This window comes from Hylaeus volcanicus, chromosome 3 (genome assembly GCF_026283585.1).
Source record: "Hylaeus volcanicus isolate JK05 chromosome 3, UHH_iyHylVolc1.0_haploid, whole genome shotgun sequence".
Classification (NCBI taxonomy): Eukaryota; Metazoa; Arthropoda; class Insecta; order Hymenoptera; family Colletidae; genus Hylaeus; species Hylaeus volcanicus.
Window position 1 is genome coordinate 16,674,961 of NC_071978.1, and position 8,329 is coordinate 16,683,289.

Here is an 8,329-nt window from a genome sequence, read left to right on the forward strand (position 1 = left end):
GGTGGTGTAACGCGTAGAAACATCGAGGGGAACGAATGAAAGAGAAACAGTGTGCACTTCCTCGTGGTATCATTATGTACTTATTCTTGTAGAATCCGGATGTGTGCGCTGGCGAGGCAGCAAGCCGGTCAGCAACCAGTTACAATCAGCAATCTCTCAAATAGTCAAGTCCGTTTACGGCTGTTCCAGATTGCGTCCTTGCCGCGTGGAGTGCAACGGCATGCGTGCCGATATCTAACGGGTGTTTCCATTTTACTGTGTTCCTCGTCGATCGTGTCCCACGAATGCTCACACACTACGACCAAAAGGAAACCATATGAAAACAGCCGTTTCAGTCTTAAGGATACATTCTACTGTAAACTTTTAAAAAGAGAAGTTCTATGATATCTCATGATCCATTTGTTTGAAATAAAAAAGTCAAATTATATTTTAATATCAATTCATGTGGCTATGGTGTCTACTAGATTCATTGAAAAACGATGAAATTTGGAATATTGGCACATATTTTTGTAAAATATTGCACAAAAGTGTTTTTATTGAGAGAAAATGTTAAATAATGTATAATGTATTTTAATTAATCAACCCTGTTTATTCTAGTAGACACGATAGTCGCATAATTTTTAATACAAAAAAATTTGTTTTTTTTTTAGACAATATCTTTTCCGTCTGACATTTTTTCTATCATACAAAATAAGCGATACATTTAAGGTGCTCAAATTAGGTGAAATACCCTGTATAACATACAACTTAAATACATTTATTTAGCTGAAACATTCGTTGGAAAGAAACATAGGAAGAAGGAAGAAAAATTAATAAAAAAACTTCAGGTTCACTCTAATATTTGGGTCTTACTAAAAGGTAAATCCTGAAAGACCTTTTGTAAAATCCTTTTATAATACTATCCTGAAGACCTTTTGTAAAATCCTTTTATAATACTATCCATGGTAAACATCCAAAGTAGGTTTAGTAAACTTTGGTATAAAATTTGTAATTCGTCTAATTTTTCACGTTCATTAAACGCAGATTGACCACACCACGTGATATATTCTAGTCTTTTCTCTGACTCACCCGCTCTTTTCTACTGGCGCCTTTTCTTTCCTCGCCCTGTGCGTTTCCCACGACCTTATTTTCCCCAATGATCGGTCTTCGAGTAACGAGCCGCCGCCGAGTTGCGAGACTCGTTGCGATTTATAAGCTTCACCCGCGTATTGCCTATATGAATCATGTGCCGATGATTCGAAACGCCTCGGGCTCATCGAATGGTCCCAGCCAGGTTTTTTTTCATCATTGTGCATGAAGTGGGACAAGTCGATTGGGGATTCGCAGAATGAAAATGATTAGTTGGCGATGATGAATCTCCGACGAAAGAAGTGTTTTCATTTTTACGGGGGAAGGGTATTTTAGAAACGAAAAAATCAATTCATTTTGGTTTAATAAATTCTGTGGTCTTTTGTGTATCATTGAAGCCTTAACTCACGATTAAATTAAAAAATCTTTCACCGTTACAGGGGTTTTCCTCCAAGGGAAGCTGAAACACCCTACTACGCACTATAACTTTATCCTACTATTTTTCTCAAAACAAAACTGTAACAAGGTATGGTTGAAATCACAAACGAACAAAATTGTATTCAAATACGGAAATAGACGATAAAAACGTCATGTAGCTATGTATTCGTCATATTTATTCTGTTGAAGATTTATTCAGTTAAGCTTTAATTTATTCAACGTAAATTATTATTATTCCATTTTATAATTCAAGATTAGACGAATAGCAAATCAAAAGTTGTTCAATTTATATTTATTATTTGAAAGTTTTCGACCATCTCTGGTCTAAACTAAGCACCTTTATGAAATATGTAACTAAAATCATGTAGTCTAATATTAATTCCAGACTGTAGGACAATCCGGCGTCTCATGAGTTATAAGGGTTATTTGATTGATGAGTACATTTAGTTCGTCTGCAGGTTTAGTCGCTTATTGTTTAATTTGGGAATTAATTAAATTATGGGTTATAAATAGAGTCGAGAAATAATTTCTTTTCTAGAGGATAAAATAAAATGTCTGCAACAGAGGATTGTTTGGCCAGGTTTTTAAAGGGAATGGAGTCATGCTATTCAGAGAAAAAACGACCTTAAGTCTGAAGGTCTTTTCAATATTTGACTTATCGAAAGGTATACATAGAAGGTGGATATATTGGATCATTAGCATTAACATATTTTAATGGAAAACAGAGGGGAGATTGAAATTTACAAATCGTTCACTGCCTGCTATTTCGGTTGGTTGGCAGGTCCTCTCGATTATTCCGCTATAATCAAAAACCACTCTGGGCTGTTAAAGTTCCTTTCACCCCAGACCTTGTTCTATTCAATTAACGACCTTGCTTTTTTATCGAAGCTATTTTAGTTGTTTATAAGCTCTTCGTAATAGCATTAACGGCAGACGAATTTGTCGCAGGGTGTCTGATGAATATGCTTCGAATTCAATATAATCCATTCAGATTTTATTACACGATGAAGACGCTTGACAGACTCTTGATATTCGTATATTTGTGTTTTTGTGAAGACCAAATTTCAGACATCAGTTTTTTTGAGGTCAAGGTTCAATTTATTCAGTTTGATATGTTTGTCCATTTCTTGTTTAAATATATCTCATTTAGAATACGTGATCGGAGGATTTGCATCTTATCTGTCGTTATTAAGAATTTGAAAATTAAAATTGGTCTAAACGAGAGGAATGTGAATATTTAAGTGAAAGCTAGGTCTGATTTATAATAAACGATGTAGAGTCACACAATAGAGAATAGAAAAACCGAGAATTAATGTTTAACCTTTTCGGTGCTCTGCGCGAGTATACTCGTCAAATTATTTTGTTCTTGTCGTGCTCAAGACAAATTAAATCGCATGAGCTTTTTAAATGGGAAAAAGCTCAAGTCGAGTTAACTCAGTAACTCATTAACAATAAGTTAAATATATCTGTTTACAATTACATTGATAATTTGCTGTGTGAACGGACAAATAATTGTTCGTTCGATCAGAGAAATCATCGTTTTATTGGAAACATTCAATTTTCAATCAAAAGTTTGCATCGGGGATTTCTTCCCCTAGTTCACCCCTAGTGCACAACGAAGCTACAAGGGGTGAGCAGCCGTGGCCGAGTGGTTAAGGCGTCTGACTCGAAATCAGATTCCCTCTGGGAGCGTAGGTTCGAATCCTACCGGCTGCGAATATTTTTTTTCTTTCCACCTCCGCTCGCGGCTTCGAGGAGCTGGAGGTTTTGTCGATTTTTCACGTTGTCAACTTATGCGCAGTAAAACGGTCCGGTTTGTCAAACTCATTGAGACGCAACTTGCGATTGGGATTTACCATTAACTTCTTCGTCACGCGCACTTTACGACGGACGCTCATCCTCTTCCCTATCGCCAAACCGAAAGTGAGAGCAGAAATCTACGAATTAGTAAAAGTGGTAAGAATACTATAACGGAAGAGCGAATTTTGAAAGTGCGTCTCAAACAGTTCCATAAAGTCATTCTCACGTCAAACTATTTGTAAACGCTCACTTCATAGTCGAATTTTAATTATTAATTACTCAACACCAGGAGGAAGGACTCAAATTAGTTTTCTTTAATTATGACTAAAAACTATTCTTGCAAATCATTTTTGCTGTATCTTTGTCACATAGACAGGATATTTAATTTTGTTTAAACTAATTAATCATGATTTGTTATAATAAAATAAATGCCGCCATTGAAGATTTGTTAATAATTTGTATTTCGAATGATAATAGCACGGTTTATATATTATTTAAGATAAGAGTAACGTATCTACTGTTGGTTTCTTTTTAAAATTACAATTTAAAAGTATTTTTTCAACTCCAATTAATTTTGTCCTTATATTGGCCATATAAATAGAGTATTTAGTTTATCTTTTTTATTACATATTTAACGTTGCATCAACCTTTGGTTATTAGCGACAGTTTCTTATGAGGTTTTCTCCAATGTTAGATGTTGGTCCATGTATGTTTGTTTAACCTAATTCACCATTATTTATTGTATTTATATGATATCCGACAGTTGACAGTTGACAGTTTAATTGAGCGTAGAAAAGTTTGAGTATTATTTAAGTTAATACATATACGATTTTCAATTAATTTGCAGTTCATGTAATAAAATTGAAAACGTAACAATAGTCAAAAGTATAATCTAAATATGAATTATTAGAAAGGTATCAGAAAAGAAGGAAATATATAGAATACAGCAATTTTTGAAAAACCTAAATAGAGTACTTACAGTATTTTAATGAAGATATCGGATAATATATTAGTTACAAGAATATAGACATTTCTTTTCAGGCCTTATTGTTTGTCTACAATATGCTATGACAAGATACAATATTTCTTAGATTACGGATAATCTTTTATTCTATTTTTCCATTAAAATAATAGTTTAACTTTAACAAAAATGTTGATTACATTTTTGCAATAACTGTAATATATACATAAATTAAATATAAAGCATTCTATGAACCTGCCTTTATAAAAATTTAAACACGTAAAATAAAACTGCATTGTAATATTTTCATGAATCTTCATTGCATGCAGAAAACCAAATGCCGCGTGAAAACTAGAAGAGTATTATGCTAATCTTTTTCTGTTAGTAACAGTAAAATGTAACTTTTATTTCTTGAATTATTAGACACATATAGCTTTTTCTTATGTTAACCAAATGTTACTGACTCAGTTTTTCTAATCATTATCAGAATAAGAAGAATTTCTTTATACATTAAGTATCCATCAATGTTTTGTTCAGACCTTTCGTACTCAGCTACTTCAAACATTCACTAGTAGATTGTGTTTATATTCAGGAGTAATAAGTAACTAGCAAACAATTGTACGATTTAGGCGACCAATATGCGCTAGGTAATTGGTCCCCTGGGTTGTGAGAGTAAATTATCGGTAGATCGAAGAAAGGACCAGCCGGTAGGAAAATTAAAACTAGATCAATTAACGGCGAGTAATTTCATTCATTACGCACTTAGACGCGGAATGCGACTGGAACTATTAAAGAAAGCCAGCTACGGTTTTGCCACGAGTCAGGCATTTAACGGTTCGGTATAATTAAGCACGATGAAAAATTCCGCTCGAATAGCCGGCCGGATCTTCTTTATTCATTGATAATTCGTTTCTTGCGGCGTTTCTTTGCGCAACTCGACGGAATTCTTCAATAATTTACTGCTGCAATTGGGACACTGCGATGATTCACGTTTACCATAGAATGTAAATGTCATAATTGCCAGTTCATACAGGAAACTATATGTAACATTTACGCTAATTTGTCCGATAGTACGGGTTTCTAATACGATCTGTTAAGCCTCCAATTTCGAAATGTTAGTAGTTGTACACATAGCGACAATGAAGATCTTTATTATCGAAATTACTTATTATTAAACCCTGAGAAATTCCACGGTCGATGAGAGTGTTCAAGTTGGATAGCATGTAATGTTCCGATCTTCGTATTATGTGTTTTTTTTTAATTTATTCTTTCAATTTAGCAAGGAGAAACGGAGAAAGGAATCATAGGAAATAAATACCTTTGTTTTCAATGTATGATAACGACAAATATTCTTGAAAAACTAGAAGAATATTAAGTCTAGTTGGTTAAGGAAAGTATTCGTTCTATTTTATTTTTGAAAAGTGGTTAAAAACGATTTATAGCTTATTACAACACCAACTGTACGATATATTTAGAGGAAAAAGAAACAGTTTTACTCACAAGGGAAATCTGACCATGTTTATTTTCTATAAATATTGGACTTCCTTTGTTTCATTTTATTAACACATGTATATACATACACATTGATATATGTGTATATTTCTTATTTCAATTCAGTTATTAATGATTTGTTTCATACAGATGAACGAAACAGTTTTTGTATTTAAATCTTTCATAATTCTTCTTTCCATTATCACAACTATCGAATGTAATGCTTTAGACGAATAACAAAAAATATTTTAATTAATTAAAGCAATAATTATTTTCATACTGAACACTCTAGAAAAAATATGGACACATGCTTGGGCGTTAAACACTTTCCAATATGCTGATTAGTATATACGAGAAAATATATAACCGACTTCGGAGAACATTAAAATTGTACTAAAAAGTAGGAAATAATCTCTAGTTAATTTATATGAATACTCACCAGATCTAGATATAATTGCGTAAAAGTCCAAGAAAATGCAGTGAAAAGTATGAAATAATTCCTATTTAAACTTCATTATTACTCCCCAGCTCTTGATGAATTTGATTAAATTACTAAATACAACATATCAAATACAATGCATTCTTTTCGGAGGCGGCAAAATTAAAAATCTGTAATTCCGGCTTGAGATGGTGGTGGCAATATTGAATGCTATTAATGTATACATGTATACTGTCTAAGTGAAAATAATGTCCAAGATGGTTTGATGTATTTGCTTTGTCGAGGGGGTGGGGGGGGGGGGGGGCAATATTGCATACCGTTAATGTATATACCATCTATACGGAACAGCATTATTAACAGACAGAATTATACAAAAATACAATTTGTTGGAAATATACAAAGAGAACTTAAGCACAGAGGTTTAAACTGTTATTATATTTACTTGTCTAGACTAATGAAAGTATTACAAAGAGAACACTTTCAGTCGAAAGTAAAATGTTGAATGTTAATAGATGTATTTTTATTATATATTAATAAATTATATAAATGCAGTGAAAAGTATGAAATAATTCCTATTTAAACTTCATTATTACTCCCCAGCTCTTGATGAATTTGATTAAATTACTAAATACAACATATCAAATACAATGCATTCTTTTCGGAGGCGGCAAAATTAAAAATATGTATATATATATAAATTCTAATATAATAATTTATATTATTTAATTGTTCATGTGAAGAAACAAATAGAGAAATAAATTCAAATTTTGTGGTTTACTTGGTTACCTTACGAAAGAACATGATATGAATATTGAAAATTCTATCCAAATATGAAAGCTTGTATTACTTTAATGTTTTTTTACAAAAATTGTAGTCATCAGCGTCACAACAGCAGATTTCGGATTCTCGAATCTACATTACAATGATTTCACCTCTCTGAGAGGTTCAACGAGATGCAAACTACCTAAAATTCACCGTGCTAATATCCTGTTTCTTGAACTTGTTACTCATTAACCGTGAGCTTCATTAACGCGAGCCGCCTAGCCAGTGTTGGAATCCGGAAAAGAAAGCAAACCGTTAATTTTATAATAATATTGTATACTTTAACGGTAGCTTCTGAAAAACCGCGTTTGGCAATAAGCTGACCTGTATAGTCTGACTTGACATGAACATTTCTATACTATTAAAGATATTAAATCGATTTTTCGTTAGTGCTCTAATTATAGGACATTAAAGAGGAAGTTTGTTTGCCTGTTAACCCCTTCAGGTCTAACGATATTACCAAAGTAATCAATTTCTTTGAAATAGTATATGTCACGTTACCTATAACACTGTCCAACAAATTTAAACTTTTTTTAAATTCCGCGATATCCATTAGGTGATTCTTATAGGGTTCCTCGTCCTAAATACGAATCTGAAAGTGAAGTTACTCCATCACCCTTAGTTTTCGAGAAGTTCGCGATTTTGTAAATACGGACGATTTTGAGAGAAAACGTAGTACTACTTGAAAACTACGAACGCTAGAAAGTTGTATTTAGTCTTAAAAGATAGAGGAGTGTTTTCTAAATATGAAGACATATTCCTTTAGAATTATCTGCTCTTTTGAATGCCTGTAAATGAACACCGAAGTTCAAAAAGTTGCCGATGCGAGTACTTTTCACGAAATACTTTTGTATTTTTATGAAAAGTTATTCGTCTAGGTCGAATTTACTATGCATTATAGGTTTCTGCAAACATTTCTGAAGAGAAAACCACCCGCGGTAAACGTTGGAACGTTTTCTAGTTCGTACAGATCCAGAAAATATTAATTTAGAACGCACGAATTCTGTTTGCCGGCGCGCAGGCTTCGCTCGCTTTATATCGGTGAATCAGGGCCGTCGTCATGCGTTCTGCACAATCGTCGCCACGCGCTTGAATAATAACCATCAAATCCTCGTAACTTCGTTAACATTCGTTCCACATTGACGAATAGAAAATCATTTTAAAGCTTAATGTTTCTACTTTTCGATACTTTAATCTTTTGTTATTTAAGTTAGTGTTTGGGGGGTAAACTCTACTCTAAAGAGAGATTTATTATAGGTAGCAGTTTTCAGTAAAAAATTAACAACAAAATATACAATTATAGATTGAAT

At 33.0% G+C, this 8,329-nt stretch overlaps 1 non-coding gene across 1 annotated transcript; it reads left to right on the plus strand.

Moving 5' to 3' along the window:
* Positions 1-3,140: 3,140 nt before the first annotated feature.
* Trnas-cga (transfer RNA serine (anticodon CGA)) lies at positions 3,141-3,222 on the plus strand. The gene has a single exon. It is a non-coding gene; the product is annotated as a tRNA-Ser (tRNA).
* Positions 3,223-8,329: the final 5,107 nt, after the last annotated feature.